Raw genomic sequence first — 16287 nt, 5'->3', positions numbered from 1 at the left:
ATAACGTTTTTTGAAATGTTTTAAAGACTCTTGGATTTTTGGACTTTCCAATCACTGTGAGGTCCATTTTGAGGGTTGCAGAAGCATTGCTGCATGCTAAAATAGTTAGCCTTTCTTTACTACACTTATAGCCTGGGGCTGCTGCTTCAGTTCAGGCTGCAAGACTCTTACTGGGTAACAGTTTGTAATTGAGGCCGGACTCATCACAATTAAATATCTGATCATCCATTAGGCTTTCAGTTTCAACAAAGTCTAGACATTTTTTCTTGAATGCTTCCATTTCTTGAAAATCTGAAGGCAGTAACTGATGGATTCCATAACGTTTCTTCCACCTGTCGAGCCAACCAACATCACTGTAAAACCTGGGTCCTCTTCATCAAATTCCTTTTGAAAATGCAATGCCTTTTGCTGTAAAATAGGCCCTAAAATAGGCACACCTTTGTCTCTGAACTGCAGAAACCAAACATACAAAGCTTCATTGACCTTTTCATAGCCGCACCTTTTCATGGTTTTCCTCTCTTTCACAGCATCATCAGTAACTCTGAAGGAACACCATTTTTCTATCTCCAATCAGTTCTTTCTCCAGTCTCCTACAGTTACCCTTCCAACACCATAGTCATCTGCTACCTTCTGTAACGTCTCTCCATTGTCCAGTCTCTTGATTGCCTCAAGTGTCTGCTCCATTGATACAAGGACCTTCTTCCTTTTCATTGCAGTGCTTGGGGGTGTGTTTGGAAGCCTGGCTGTGCCTGTCACCTTCCCCATTGCCATGCTTTGACCCTTGTTTTGGGGCCTGGAAGTACTCACCCTGCTCACTACCACCACCTCCACCACGCTTGGGGCCCTGTTTTGGGGCCTGGAGGTATTCGCCCTGCTCGCCTTGCCTGTTGCGGCCACCATGTTTATGGGTGTGTCTGATCTGGGGGCAGGCAGCCACAACATCGGATAATCCAGAATGTGGGATTACTGAAGGAGAATTGAGACTCTACTGTATAATAAAACATGTGTGCATCATTGGGGGGGGGGGAATATACACAGGGGGTGCCATTTCTTTGAAACCTTTTTCCTCATTTGCTACCTCTCTCTCCTGTTCATGAAGCTACCCAGAAGATGGTCTCTGATATTGAGTTGATGACACAAAGAAACTGACATGAAGTTAGTCATTCCTTTAGTTTATAGATGGGTAAGATTTAAAGGTAAGCACCAGCATATCCTCCAACTGTCTCAGTTTGGCAAGGACCAGTCCCAATTATTCTTCTGCCATTTCACTTTTCCAGCTTTTAAAATGTTTCAGTTTCTCTTCTCCTCCCACTTTTTCATTTGTCAGCTTAGTTCAATTGCTGCAGAGCTTAAAGTGCAAAAGTAGCTTGTGCTCAAGTAACCCAGGGGAGAGGAGAGGTGCAATTTTTTCCTTCCCAGCAGCAAATCACTGCAGTCTCTCCTAGCAGTAGCCCTCCTTCATTAATTCCTTTTGCCACCTTCACCACATTTGGCCACATGTGTCTTCATTTTCTTCTTGTGAAATGTTGAAAGGTATGCACCAGCACTTGAAATTCTGCTCACAAATGTGCAGGTAACCACTGCATTGGTTTGAAAATAAATGAAATATGTTCCCTCCTAATTGTCCCAGTCAAAATAAACCTTAAGCTGTCTTCAGAGACCATCTGCACAATGACTCATGTTTGAGAGTTTGGACAAGCATACAATTCTCATCAAGCAAAGCATAACTTTTAAAGACGGCTTTTGTTGTCAAAATAATGTGCCTCAGCTCTAGTAGGATATGAAAATCAATACTTTTGTAATTTATTTTTACCTGTAAAACCCCCAATGCATCAGCCTAAAGGAACTTCAGTGTAATTCAAAAGCAGATCCAATGGGTTTTAAACCAATACATCTCTTCACTGACATTTTGATATGAATACTACCTGCAAGGAGATGTGTAAACCTCACTTCATTGATTTTCATACTTCCACCCCAATGTGGTTTTCAAAAAAGTATATAAGCAACAAAAAGTGGAATTTTACTGTTCTTTCAGCTTTAATAATTCTCAGCCAGTCATGTTAGATTTAATGTTTATTCCACTGTGCTAGTCTCCTGGATTTCTGCCCCTTAAGGATAGTGTTCACAGAATTATACAGTCCAATTAAGGCTGGATTATCCATGGTGCAATTGGGGCAAATGCTCCAGGGCCATTAGTGCCTAGGAGCCCAATGTGGCTACTGATACCAAGCCTACACACCAATTATTGCAATTTTGTTAAAGAGAGAAATGCTTCTGGACAGAGGAGTCTCTCTTCCTCTGCCTACCATGAAAATTAGGAGTGTTTACAAACCAAACGATTTCCTACTTGTGAAGTAAATGAAGAAACAGGTGGGACATAATGGGTGCTGCTCTAAGACTCTTACCTTAGCCATGCTATCTGGAGCAAAGGTGGAGGGATGCCCAATGAAAATGAGGTTGTTGTGTCTAGTCCTCCTTCCCTACCACATCATTTTTCCAGGGAATATATGATGCTTCCAAATAAATCAAGTAATCCCACCCATTGAGTATTCCAAGGTATTTTACTGAAACAGAACATCACTATAGGTTTGTTTATTCTGGCTTCACACTAACCTTGAAAACCTCATCAATCTTGGCAAAATAAGAAGAGTCTAAAAGTAAGTCTCTATGAAAACTAGACCTAAGATCATGTGGCTATACAGACTCCATTGGGAGGCTGAGCAAACTGGCAGGAAAGCAAGGTCTAGTGCAGGGACAGGCAGGTGTTTACACACCAGCCTATCCCCACACCATGGACCCGGTACCATTGTGCACCACCTGCCTTACTCCCCTTTTGCCGCTACTGAGAAGCCCTCATCACCACATCATCATCATCATTATTATGATGATGATGCTTTATTTATATAGTACTGTAGATTTGCACAGCTCTGTACATACAAACAAAATAGATAAGAGTAAACCTGCCCATGGCGTACAATCTAAAAAATAATAGCATAATACATATAAATAATACATAACAATACTGGAAAGCGTTCACTAAAACAGGCAACAAATTAAAAATATTCCATCTGATCTGGAAACGGGGCTGCCTGGTCATGTGGGTTCAACTAGAGGCCCTAGAATCATAGAATCATAGAGCTGGAAGAGACCACAAGGACCATCCAGTCCAACCCCCTGCCATGCGGGAACTCAGAATCAAAACATTCCAGACAGATGGCCATCCAGCCTCCGTTTAAAGACCTCCAGAGAAGGAGACTCCACTACACTCTGAGGGAGTGTGTTCCACTGTCAAACAACCCTTGCTGTCAGGAAGTTCCTCCTAATATTGAGGTGGAATCTCTTTTCCTGTAGCTTGCATCCATTGTTCTGGGTCCTGTTCTCTGGAGCAGCAGACATCATACAGCGTGACAAGGGGGTTTCTCAGGAGTGGCAATGGAGAAGTAAGGTAAGGCATGCATGGGCCATCTGCTCTACCTGAGGTTTGCTGTGGAGTTTCCAAGAAACTTTATTGCATTCTTCACTGCTGCTGTAATGCAATGGAAAATAGAGGGAGTGGGGCATAAAAAGAAGCTTCAGTTTCAAAGGAGCCCTGGTGGTGCAGTGGTTAAATGCCTGTACTACAGCCACTCACTCAAAATCATAAGATTGCAAGTTAAATACCACCGAAAGGGCTCAAGCTTGACTCAGGCTTGCATCCTTCCAAAGTCGCTAAAATGAGTACCCAGATTGTTGGGGGCAATTAGCTTACAGTTGTAGCCTGCTTAGACACTGTTAGTTCAGTATGAAGTGGTATATAAATGAAGCTCTCTCTCTCTCTCTCTCTCTCTCTCTCTGTGTGTGTGTGTGTGTGTGTGTGTGTGTGTGTGTGTGTGTGTGTGTGTAGCCAATGACTGAATAGGGCCTCTGGCCAATAAGGGCCTGGAGCATATGCTTCAATTGCAGCACTGATATTCCAGCCTTCTCTGGAGGGTTGCATGTGGGGAGCAAGAGAGCCATGTATGCCACTTTGTACCCATGGAAAAAGGATGGAATGTAAATGTCACTCTTTTTTTAAAAAAAAAAGACCTCAGAGTTATTTGTAATAATTTGGCAAAAGTTTTTGATGCCTTCTTTCTTAGAGCAGCGACAACAGATTTCCTCCATTAATTTGATTAAAAGTCTTAGGCAGGGGGAATTTAAAAATAGATTTGTGTATGGAGAATTAGTTCTGCTCCTGAAAGCAAATTCTTTGTCTAAACAAGTCTAAAGACTTCCTTATCCTTAATGAGAAGTGTATAGAAATCTTCTGGCAAATCAGCTCTAGTTCACAGATATCAAACTTGTGCTTAAAAAAACAACAGCCCAAAGTCTCTCTGCCAAGTCTGAAGTCTGCCTACCCCTGATTTATATAATTAAAAATCCATACTAGTTGCAAAAGAAAGCCATTATACAGAGGCTGTAAATGGTTAAGGACTAAATCCAACTGATAGTTGTAAATAGAAAAAATCCATTGAATCAATGGAATTTAAAAGTGATGATCTACATCATCCAATAATTGTTTCGGTAAGTATTTTTTAATTGAGATTAGCAACTAGCATTAGGTTTAACAATCTGAGTGCATCTCCAGCTACTTGGTTCTTGTTTGGAGGATTTATTTAAGAAAAATGATAAAACTTCTATGCAGTACATAAGAATGTGTTTATTTATTTAATTAACTTGCTCAAGTGCATGAGATGGGGAGAATATTCATGAAATATAACAGGATTTTGCTCATTTGCAGCATTGCCATAATACATTTGTTGCATGCCTGTGGTTCCCTCCTTCTCTGGATATTATCTTTTATGGTTTGTTTGTATTAAAGTTTTTCTTTGAATCCATGGGTTCCTGAATGTCTTTCAAGCAACAACAACAAAAATTAAAAAAGGGAAGGGAAGGAAGGAAGGAAGGAAGGAAGGAAGGAAGGGTTAAAAAAGAAAAACAAAGCAATCCCCCAAAATCTTTAAATAATGGTAAGAGCTGAGAGGTGTTATGTGATGATTTTTTTCTTTTTCCAACCTTTATGTCTCCAAGGAAAGAAGGGGGGGGGGAGCTGTTGACATCCATTTCTTCAGGGCTCAATTATGTTGGATGCCTCTATCAACACACTGTCTTTCTTTGAGAATGCATTGCTTTCCATTCCTGGGAAGGATTTCAATTTTAAAATATTTAAGTCCAATAGGATTTAGAATCCTTTCATGAATCAAAGCCCAGCTGCTACAAAAACATGGTGGGGGTTTGCAACACCCAGACCAATCTTCCTTGATTTATTACAATGGGGAACTTGGGACCCCAAGAAACATGAACTGTTATTCAACAGAGCTGTTCAAAAGCTTTGCATGGGTAATACCTATCAACATTGGCCTATGTGCCTAAGGTGACAGATAAACTTGCAGTGTGGTTTAAGTGTCAAATTCATCACTTCTAATACATATTTCTTCAGGAATGAGAGAGCTTGAGGACTACTTCCCAGTGGTAAACTGTGCTTAGTCTGTTCTTTCCTATTTATCTTTTCTAAAAGTCCTGCCTGGGCAAAAGTGATCATCATTTTAGAGAGAATACAAAAGGAGAGGTAACTCAATTGATCAGACAGAAGGGTTTTTATGTAAGGAACTGAAAGCTAAGTTAAAATAAGGGAAGAAAAATGGAATTTTCTGACACTTTTAAGGCTAACCAATCTATTTTAGTATAAGGGTGTATCTAGGGTACACAAGTATAGCAGTTTGGTACTGAAGGGTAATTTAGGTTTGCTAAGGCTTCAGCCCTTGCCAAGAAAACAAAAATATTAAATATCAAAAATGTCAAAACCAAGTCTATTAAGGTCCAGCTTTAAAGCAGCAGAGTAGCAGAAATGTGATCTTGTCTAACTATGCTTCCCTAAGACCCAAGACTGACTCAAAAACAACATAAGTAGCTTGTAGTTCAAACAAAAGTTTACTAATGGTTTAAATCGATATATACATAGATTAAGAAATATTTATCTCACCATCTTTCTGAAGAAAGTTGATGCAGAAGAAAGGTGGAGGGCTCAACAAGTAAAGAAAATCTTTAAAGTTGTTAGTTCTAAAAGGGGAGTGACCTCAATCATATGGTTAGAATCATAGAGTTGGAAGAGACCCCAAGGGCCATCCAGTCCAACCCTCTGCTGTGCAGGGACTCAAAATCAAAGCATCCCATCCAGCCTCTATTTAAAAACCTCCAAAGAAGAAGATTAACTCTGAGGAAGAGTATTCCACTGTCATTTGAATGAGAGAGAAAGAGAGAGAGGAGTTTCCATGTAGGAAATCCCTATCTATTTAAGAGGGGGGGGGGGGGAAGAGAATGCAAAAATCTTCAAACAAGTACTCCATATGTTGAGACATTACCTGAAGGTAATCCTTTATTACCGCTTTATATATTCTGTGCTGCATTTCCCCTCCTGCAGCATCTGCTCTGTTTCCCCCAGTTTGAGCACTATTTTTTTCCTTTCGGATAAAACCAGGGCAGACAAAGTATTGAGTAGTTTTCTCTGTCCTCTGTTAGCATTTCATCATCTTCTCCATGCAGTTTCCCTACCATTCCCCTTGTGGTTGTTGTTCTTTGATTTTGTGAACTGGGGTGTCTTATAATTTTTTATCATCATCATAACAATTTAGCTGCTTTTTAAATTACTGAAGATTAATTGTTCTTATATAATTTTAATTGTATTTAACCAGTCATGTATTGTTTAAATTGTACTCTATTTTAAGCCATGTTGTAAGCTACCAGGGTTCCCATATTTGGAAAAAGGTGGGATATAAATTAAATATATAAATAACATGTTGGATAATGAAATTACTTTATTAAAATATTGGGTCCCTTCTTTAAAAGGGTCTTCTAGTACATGGAGGAAAACTCTTCATATGCAGGAAAATACAGTTTGGTAATTACTGGTTGACATTCTGCCATCACAGTTCATGGAAGGCGGGGGGGGGGGGAGGTGGCGGGAATTAGAATTCTGATGTTTTAAACCAGCATTTTCCTTACAGTTGTGCTAGATTTTTAATGACATAACCACTTTTTTGATCAAGCCCATGATCAAGCTGTTCCGTTTTGACTGCCAAATCAGCTTGTTTGTGCTATGATGGTATATTTGAAGAAAGCCCAGAAGAATTATGCCTAGTCCACCTCATTCTGTTTGGATCCTTAAAGAAGGTTAAAAATGTGTTTCTGGTGTATATTGCTCAGCAGGACTTAGGTCCAAACTACACTGCAGAAATAATCCAGTCTGAGACAACTTTAACTGCCCTGGCTCAGTCCTAGGGAAACCTGGGAGTTATAGTTTATTGTGGCACCAGAGCTCTCTGACAGAGAAGGCTAAATGTCTCACAAAACTAGTTTCCAGGATTTCCTAGCATTGAGTCAGGAAAGTTAAAGCGGTCTCAAACTGGATTATTCCTGCAGGGTGTTTTGGACCTTAATTTTGTATTGACATTATGTAATTTCACTGTTAATGTATGGTATTACTTTTAGTTGTGTTGCAGCACTTGATCATAATCAGAAAGGAATAGAAAGGAAATGAGCTGTTGCTGATACCTTTCAAGAATTTAAAGCTGTGTGATGGTTTTAATCTAGACTCATTCAGTATCACTCAGGTGGACATTTGATTCCCAGTTGCTCTAACAAAGTTCTGTGCACGTTTTTATTTCATGGTGTTGTGTAGAAGTAAGGGTATGCAGAAAATATTTTACACAGAGTGAACTGGATTCAGAGACAGGAGGAGTGAAGATAGGAGGAAGGAACATTAATAATCTATGCAGATGATACATTGTTACTAGCAGAAACCAACAAAGACTTGGAACAATTACTGAAGAAGGTCAAGGAGGAAAGCGCCAAGGTTGGATTAATGCTGAAAACAACAACAACTTCCACCAACAACAACAAAGTGATACAAGAATTCATCCTAGACAATAAAAAAATTGAAATTGACAAAGAATTCCCATACCTTGACTCACATATCAATCAGAACACAGACTGCAGTCAAAAAATGAGAAGACTAGGAACAGGAAGGGCTGGGCTGCTAAGAACGAACTCAACAAGACCATAAAAATGTAAAGACATAACTCTGAACATGAGTGAGGATCATCCAAGCCATTGTATTCCTCATCACCATGTATGGATGTGAGAACTGGACAGTAAAAAAAAAAAAAAAGCTGATAGGAAGAAAATCACCTCATTCAGCTGGTTCACACTGGTTTGCCAGAACTGAAGGTTAAAGTTGTTAAAAGACAGGGAAGCTGAGGCAATTAAAAGGGGGGCCAGGAGTAGCTAATGGGAGGAAGAGACAGAGAGTGGAGCAAACAAGGACGGAGAGGTGAGAAAGTCAGAGGGAGGGAAGGACCTCCAGAACTATTGGGGGGGGGGGGAGCCAGGGATGGGAAATGGTTGTCAATTATTTTGAATAACATTGATTCCTCAGTTGTAGGGCTTTGCTGGCTTGAAATCCCTTAAAATACTGCATACACTGTGTGTTTCAGAAAATATGGTGATCTTGCTACTATACTATACTCATCACCATTCTACCTGGATTGGCATTTTAGTTTCTAGTTTCTAGCACAAAATGATAGTAGGTACCTTTTCTCCTTTGCTGCATTAAATGCCGTATCCTGTAACTGGTAATTTGTTCACATTCTGGAATATAATAACATGTCTCTTCCTGTTAAACATATACTTTTGAAACATTGGCATTTGGTAAGATATATTCCAGGATGTGAACGATTACCAGTTACAGGATGCTGTGGAAGTTCCAGGATAAAATAGTACATTCAGAAATAATTCACAGCAGAATTCTTGTGGTGATGTTGATAATGATATCAGTTTCCATATAACTTTCATTTAGATATATAATATCTCAAGAGAGCGTATAACTCAAAATGGTTTTTCCATTGCTTTTGCCAATGCAAATATTTAAGACACAACCATTAAATAATTAATTAAAACTTTTACAATTAGAAAAATTTTAAATACCAAGGGAGAGTATTCAAAATAAATAAATAATGGGAGCCACCATGGAGAACACGCATTTCCACTTTGCTGCCTAATTGGTAGAACATAATCTAAAATGCAATCATTCTCCTGGCGATATAATGCCAGTTTTCTAGCAATCAAACAAGTACATGTTTTGGGCTGAAGTGTTTGTGTGTTTCTTGGCTGGGCAAAGGTAAAGTAAAGGCATTCCCCTTTGACATGGTTGTCAAGTTGTTTCCAACAGCAAGGGCAGTGCTCATCTCTGTTACTAAGCTGAAGAGCCAGCATTGGCAAAGACAATTCTGTGATCATCTGGCTGGCATGACTGCACAGAAGATTGTTAGGTTCCCACCAAAGTGGTATCTATTTATCTACTTGCACTTTTACATGCATCTCCACTGATGGCATACTATGGAGAATGGCAATAGCAATAGCAAGTACATTTATATACTCCCTCTGAGTACAGTAGTTTACAATGTGCAAGCTAATTGTCCCCAACAATCTGGGTACTCATTTGAGAAACCTACGGAACAATGCAAGAATGAGTGGTCCCTAGAGCCCTGCCTGGGATCAAACTCACAACCTTGTGACTGTGAATGGCTGCAATACCAGTATTTAACCATTGTGCCACCAGGGTACAGAATGCTGTGCGGAACCAGTTGTCCACATCCATCCAGCTAAGCAGAATGCCTGTTTTAACATAAATGCTATGGTTATTCATAGCTACACAGCTCTGCAGGGGTTCAGTGAATACAGTATTTCCATACACACATGCACCAACATTTCCCACCTATACATTCCTTATTTATCCTAAGGTTAGCTCTGAGTAAAGTTGTTTTTTCTGCCTTTGATCCCACTGGGCAAAGGGATTGTGTTTCTTTGCTCATCTTTTTTATTTCTGACCCTTTTACCTTTTCTTCCACTTTGGTCCCTCACTCTGCTTTGCAAGAGTTTCAGAACCCCTTCCATGTTTGAAGTCAGCTGGTTGGGGAGCACAGGAATCAAAATCCATGAAAGAAAAGGAGGAGACAGAGGAATTGGTGAGTAGGAACAGCTGGAACAGAAGTGGGGAGAAAGAGCTGCTTCACACAGCCCATGGTGGGGGTGAAGGAGAAGTTGTTGTTATTTATTTATTTATTTATTTCCTGCTTTCCCCCTAAATTGGGACATATAGCAGGTTTACAAATTAAAATAGTACAATTAAAAACTTACAAAAATGCACACTGAAACAGAATTAAATCAGTACAGTATTAAAACATCACTTATTAAAAGAATAAAATGTGATCAAAAGATAAAAACACTTAAAAATTGTACACATTAAAACAACTGAAATACTAAAACAATAAAAACTAAAACTATGTACATACTCTTAAATGTCAAAACCCAGCACCACATAGCACTGAGAACCTAACCTCCACTATGGCCTGGGATAGATGGGCCAAAGGTGGCGTGCCGCCACCGATACTACTGTTCCAGAGCGCATGGCAAGCATACTCTCCATAACCCTAGCATGTCATGGCGGTGGCCTAATGGTGGCCTCCCATCCACATGGGGGCTGCTATCTTGATCTAAGCTACATGCAGTGTATAGATTGGCAAACTCATGATATGAACATGCCATCCTAAAAAGAACCCGGGATGGAGGGATACTGGGCAGTTTGGCTGCTGCAGTGTCCCTCTGCAGGGAAACAGGCCACTGCTGGGCTGCCCTTTTGGGGCAGTTTGTACCGGGCCTATAAAAGGTTCTAAAGTTTTTGAAACCAGAGTCTCTGCTAGAAGTTATAATACTGCTTGATTAAAACAACTTGTTAGCACATGGAAACCACAGTCATTGGAAGAGCATTATTTGCTAAAAACCCTATTAAATTGCTAGAGTAGTGATGTCCCTCTGTAGGGCTGATGGCACATCCATATTGTGAAATGATCTTGAATTTTTGAACAGTAAATCAAATTTACAGAGGGATGCAGTGGCCCAAGTGATTAAGATAATGACTCTGTTGATTTCAAGATTGGCAGACTGGCAGTTCGAGACCTGAGTGCTGCATGATGGGATGAGCTCCTGTCACTAGTCCCAGCTTCTGCCAACCTAGCAGTTCAAAAGCATGCAAATACAAGTAGATAAATAGGTACCACTTTTCAGTGGGAAAGTAACAGCGTTTGGTATAGTCATGCTGGCCACATGATCACCAGAGCAGTCCTCGGACAACGCTGGCTTTTCGGCTTAGAAATGGAGATGAGCACTGCCCCCTACAGTCTGATATAACTAGACATTCATGTCAAGGGACTACCTTTATCTTTAAATCAGACTTCCAGTAAATCAAACACATCCATAATAATCAACTAGGTAAATATGACTAATTAAAAGAAACCTCACTATCACTTTTCCTTCTGTCCCCCCCCCCCCAAAAAGCAAACATAAAAAAATAATACTGAAGTTTTGTTTACACACTTTTAAATATTATTGTAAAAAAATCTATTTACCACTAGAGGGAGATCCTGCACTTTGCTAAACACTAGAAGAAACAGAGTACAAGTGATGTTGTTTCAGATTTAATAACATGTTTGCAGTTATTATCAATGAAATTTATCTTACGTCTTCACCCATGGCTTTTAGCCAAGGGCCTGCAGGAAGCAGAGGGGGGAGTGCCGGGGAAATCATCTCCATTTGCTATAACTTACACATATAAAGAATATAGAATGTTGTACTGAACCATTTCTAGGTGGCATAAGGAAATTGAAACCAATTTATTGTTATTTACCATCAAATCAACTTCTTCTCATGACAACCCTATGGATGAGAGACTTCCAAGAGGTCATCAACTGCCCACCTCAGGTCTGATAAACTCAGGACAGTAGCTTCCTTAACTGAGTCTATGCACTTCTAATACAGCCTTCTTTCCTACTGCCTTCTACCTTAGCACTCATTATTGCCTTTTCTAATGAGTCATGTCTTCCCATGATATGCCCAAAGTACAGTTCCAAGATCCCCTGTGGATAACAAAATCTGTGGATGCTCAAGTCCCATTAAATATAATGACATAGCAAAATGGTGTCCCTTATAAAAATGGAAAAACAAGGTTTGATATTTGAAATGTATACTTTTTTAACATTTGCAAACTGTGGATGCTTGAATCCGTGTATAAAAGTGCATGTACAAGAAGGGCCAACTGTATAGTCATCTTGGCTTCTAGGGAGAATTCAGGCTTGGTTTTCTCTAGAACCCATTTATTTGTCTTTTTTGGCAGTCCATGGTATCTGTAGAAATCTCCTCTAGTGCCACATTTCAAATGTGTTGATTTTCTTCCTGTCACTTTTCTTCACTGTCCAGATTTCACAACTGTACATATAAATCAGAATTATTATGACATGGATGGTTCTGACTTTGACATCTACTGACATATCTGTATACTTGAGGATCTTATAGGTCCCTCTAGTCCAAAATAGAAATAAACCAGTTTGAGACCACTTTAATTGCCCTGGCTCAGTGCTAGGGAATCCTGGGAAGTTTAGTTTATTATGGCACCAGAGCTCTCTGACAGAAAAGGTTCAATGTCTCAGAAAACTACAGTTCCCAGGATTCCCTAACTTTCAGCCAGGTCAGTTAAAGTGGTCTCAAACTGGATTATTTCTGCAGTGTGTTTTGAACCGCTGTTACCATATTGCTAGTTTACTGAGATAGTATCCTCAAATTAATATATAATAGGGGGATTTTAATAGCTCAGATTGATAGCTGCAATAGGACTCTGGATAATTTCAAAGAGCTGGGATCTTGCCTTTGCATATTGGTTTCGAAAAACTAGAACTCCAGAAGTTTTATTAGTAGTACAGTAACTTGATAAACTGAACCAGATTTTTATTTTTATTTTGTCTTTAGCTCAAATGCTTACCAAACTAAAGTTTATCCAGTTTGAAAGTATTGTAGTGATTAATTAAAATCTATAGCTTTAAAAAAATCTGCTCTTCAGGAATCTTGCTGAAAATATGTTGGGGGGAGGGATCCTTGTACAGAATGGCTGCACTAGAAACCTTAATTCTAAACATTGGTACAGGTATTTCTTACTGCAAGGTAACCTAACCTCTTGGACACAGGTCATTATGCTAATAGGTTCAGCAGAAATGAATGAAGGGGGCTTGATTAAAACAAGCCAGGAGGTGCTCACTATTCTTACAAGGGAACAGCAAGAATTTATCTGATCTTCCAAAGACTGAACATTATTATGCAGCATGAACGTTTGAACATTTTTCTTCAACTGCACTTCGATAAACATAACCTTTAAGGACTAATACTGTTATACAGCTAATGTATAAATCTCTGTATGTAAACAGGTCTCTAATCAAGAATACCCCCTTTAAAAGGTCTTTTTATACCTTCTCAGACACCTCTACCTAGCTGGACATTTTTTACCAGCATCGTTGCTGAGAGGATTGTCATGGAGGGCTGGAAGACACATTATTTGAAGGGTAGGAAATTATTCTTCTTATTTCCGTGTTATTTCTTTCTCTGGCACCAAGTTTTCTGTTAAAGTAGTGCTTTCAGGTGCTTTCAAAATATTTCTGTTTACTTTTGTGTATAAATGTTTGATTTTTAAAAATTGTGGGGTTTTTTTTGGCAAGGCTTTTCGCACCTGCTTGTTTGAATGCATAATTTTGAATAAAAAATTGTTGAAGCATGTGGAACTGCTCTTCTTTTTTATGGTGTAGGAACTTATCCCTATTCTTTCCATGTTATTTCTGCCTCCAGGTTTTGGGAGGAGAGGTAATGCCTGCTTATACCTGTCACACAGTACAAAGCGGTGGCACTCAAACTTTTTACCCTTGGGACCCCCACACTTGACATAGTATATGAATAAAAATATTTTGTTTATTTAGTGTCCTATCTTTCTTAACTGTCCAGCTTTCACATCCTTATATGGTAATAGGGAATATAATGGCTTGTATGATTCCAACTTTTGTGCTAAGCTGTATATAATTCAAATTAGAAGTTTTATTTAAGTAAATTCAATAATTTCAATTCCTGTGTAAATTTTAGATATACAAAAGTTGAAGAGGAAGAGGACGAGGGATCAGTCTCCCAGTTTCATGACCCACCTTAAGCAACTCTCACATCCCCCCTGGGGGTCCCATCCCAACATTTGAGAACCACTGGTATAAAGGAAATGCTATGAGAGCCAGCATGGTTTAGTGGTTTGAATGTTGGACTATGACACCAGAGGCCAGAGAAGACAATGCCAAACCTCCTCTGAACAAATATTGCCAAGGAAACGCTGTGATAGGGTCACTGTAAGTTGGGAACTTCTTGAAGGTACACAACAATTACTTACCACACAGCATCCAGCAGGTGGCACAAGACACCATCTTCATCTCCAATAAGCAGTAGGGGACCTGACTTGCAATAACCATCATTCAGTCCAGACAGCACCTTTACACCCTTCTTTTATGTAGAGGGGTCTCTAGTTCTTCTTTCACACTGTCTGTGTATCTTTCTTTCTCCTGCTTTCTTTTGAGGGAGGGATTATTTTCAGGAAATTAGTCTTTTACTACAGGTTACTCTCTGTTGCACAAACTATGTACCTAGTGAGCATTAATGTGATTGATGTCATTATTTTTCTTTCAGAAATCTAGCATGATACACCTGTTCACCCTCCTTTCAGGGCCACCCCACTCCCAATATTTTCATCACAGGTGATTACAGGTAAGCCACTGCCTGATTACCTTCTGTGGACTGGAAATAATACATGTACTTAACAATTTCACTGAGTTGCTCTGAGATCAGTGGTTCTCAACCTTCCTAATGCCACAACCCTTTAATACAGTTCCTCATGCTGTGTTGACCCCCAACCATAAAATTATTTTTGTTGCTACTTCATAAATGTAATTTTGCTACTGTTTTCCAATGGTCTTAAGCGACCCCTGTGAAAGGGTTGTTCAACCTCCAAAGTGGTTGTGAGTCGTGACCCACCGGTTAAGAAGTTTATTCACTAGAAACAAGCTGATGATTATGAATGTTGTAAAACATTGCTGATTGATAGTAACATTGCTGTAGTATTTTAGCCTTTACTTAATGGTTCAGTTCTTTAGCCTCCTGGTTGCATTGCACAGCCATGTTCCACAGGTATCAATTCAAACATCTGTAGTATGAATATATTTCAAGGACTGGACACAATGTTGCCTCTACGTTCTTAATAAATGCACAAAATACCACTGTGAATCAGGCATTATTCCAATGTGTAACTGAACCTATTTTGTACTGTAGAAACATAAAATGTGTAGTAGTAAAGAGGTCTTTGCACAGTTGGTAATAGTGACTTTAATCAGGAACAAGGTGATTTGTTAAATAAATAGAAGATAAAGAAATGGAAAATTAAAAAGACTGTTACCTTTCAGTTTCATAACCTTATATTAATAGCAAATTATTCTCTCAGCTTAAGAGGGAAGGCAATGGAAAACTTCCTCTGAATAAATCTTACCAATAAAACTCCATGAAATGTTTGCCATAAATCAGAATTGACTTGAAGGGATGTAACAGAAACAACAAAAACATTTAGACCAACTCCCTGACTACATCATCTGTGACCAAGGAGGATATATGCATAAAGATGCATCTACTTTTTGGATCCCAATGTGTTACTTCAGGAATTGTCAATTGCATCCTGCATTTCTTTTGCATCATGGTTACAAGATCCACTAGCAACTATAAAGTGCTATTCATCACAAGATTTTGTGTGCCTTCAAGTTGTTTCTGATCTATGGCGACAGGGTTTTCTGAGGAAGATTTGTTCAGGGGAAGTGGGTTGTCTTTGCCTTCGTCCGAGAGAATGTGATTTCCCCAAGGTCACCCACTGGGTTTCCTTGGCTAAGTGGTGATTCAAACCTTGGTCTTTAAAGTCCAAGTGCAGTACTCAAAACACTATGCCATGCTAGTTGTCAATGATGTTCACCATTACATAAACTGGGTTAATACTGGTTCAGACCACAATGGTATCAAACCCCATTGTAAACAAAGAATCCCACCGTGGTTTCTCACAGCGGACCATACGTATGGTTTGGTAGGTGCAATTGATTGGGACTAGAAAGAAGTCTTGCTGGACAAAAGGGTTGTTAAACCTTTTCACTATCTTTGTTTTGGATGTTGGCATGTGGTAGGATAGCATTGTGGTTGAAGGATACTGCTGCTCTGAAATCCAGGGGACACAACATAATTTGGCCTGGAAAGACAACAAACAGCTGAAAGGTTAACCCTAGCCCACATATACAGCTAACCCTCCATATCCACAGATTCAAGCATCTA

Source organism: Sceloporus occidentalis, unplaced genomic scaffold (genome assembly GCF_023333645.1).
Source record: "Sceloporus occidentalis isolate IW3139 unplaced genomic scaffold, rSceOcc1.0.p SCAF_6, whole genome shotgun sequence".
NCBI lineage: Eukaryota > Metazoa > Chordata > Lepidosauria > Squamata > Phrynosomatidae > Sceloporus > Sceloporus occidentalis.
The sequence above is the reverse complement of the archived record's forward strand: the minus strand, read 5'-3'. Positions refer to the sequence as shown.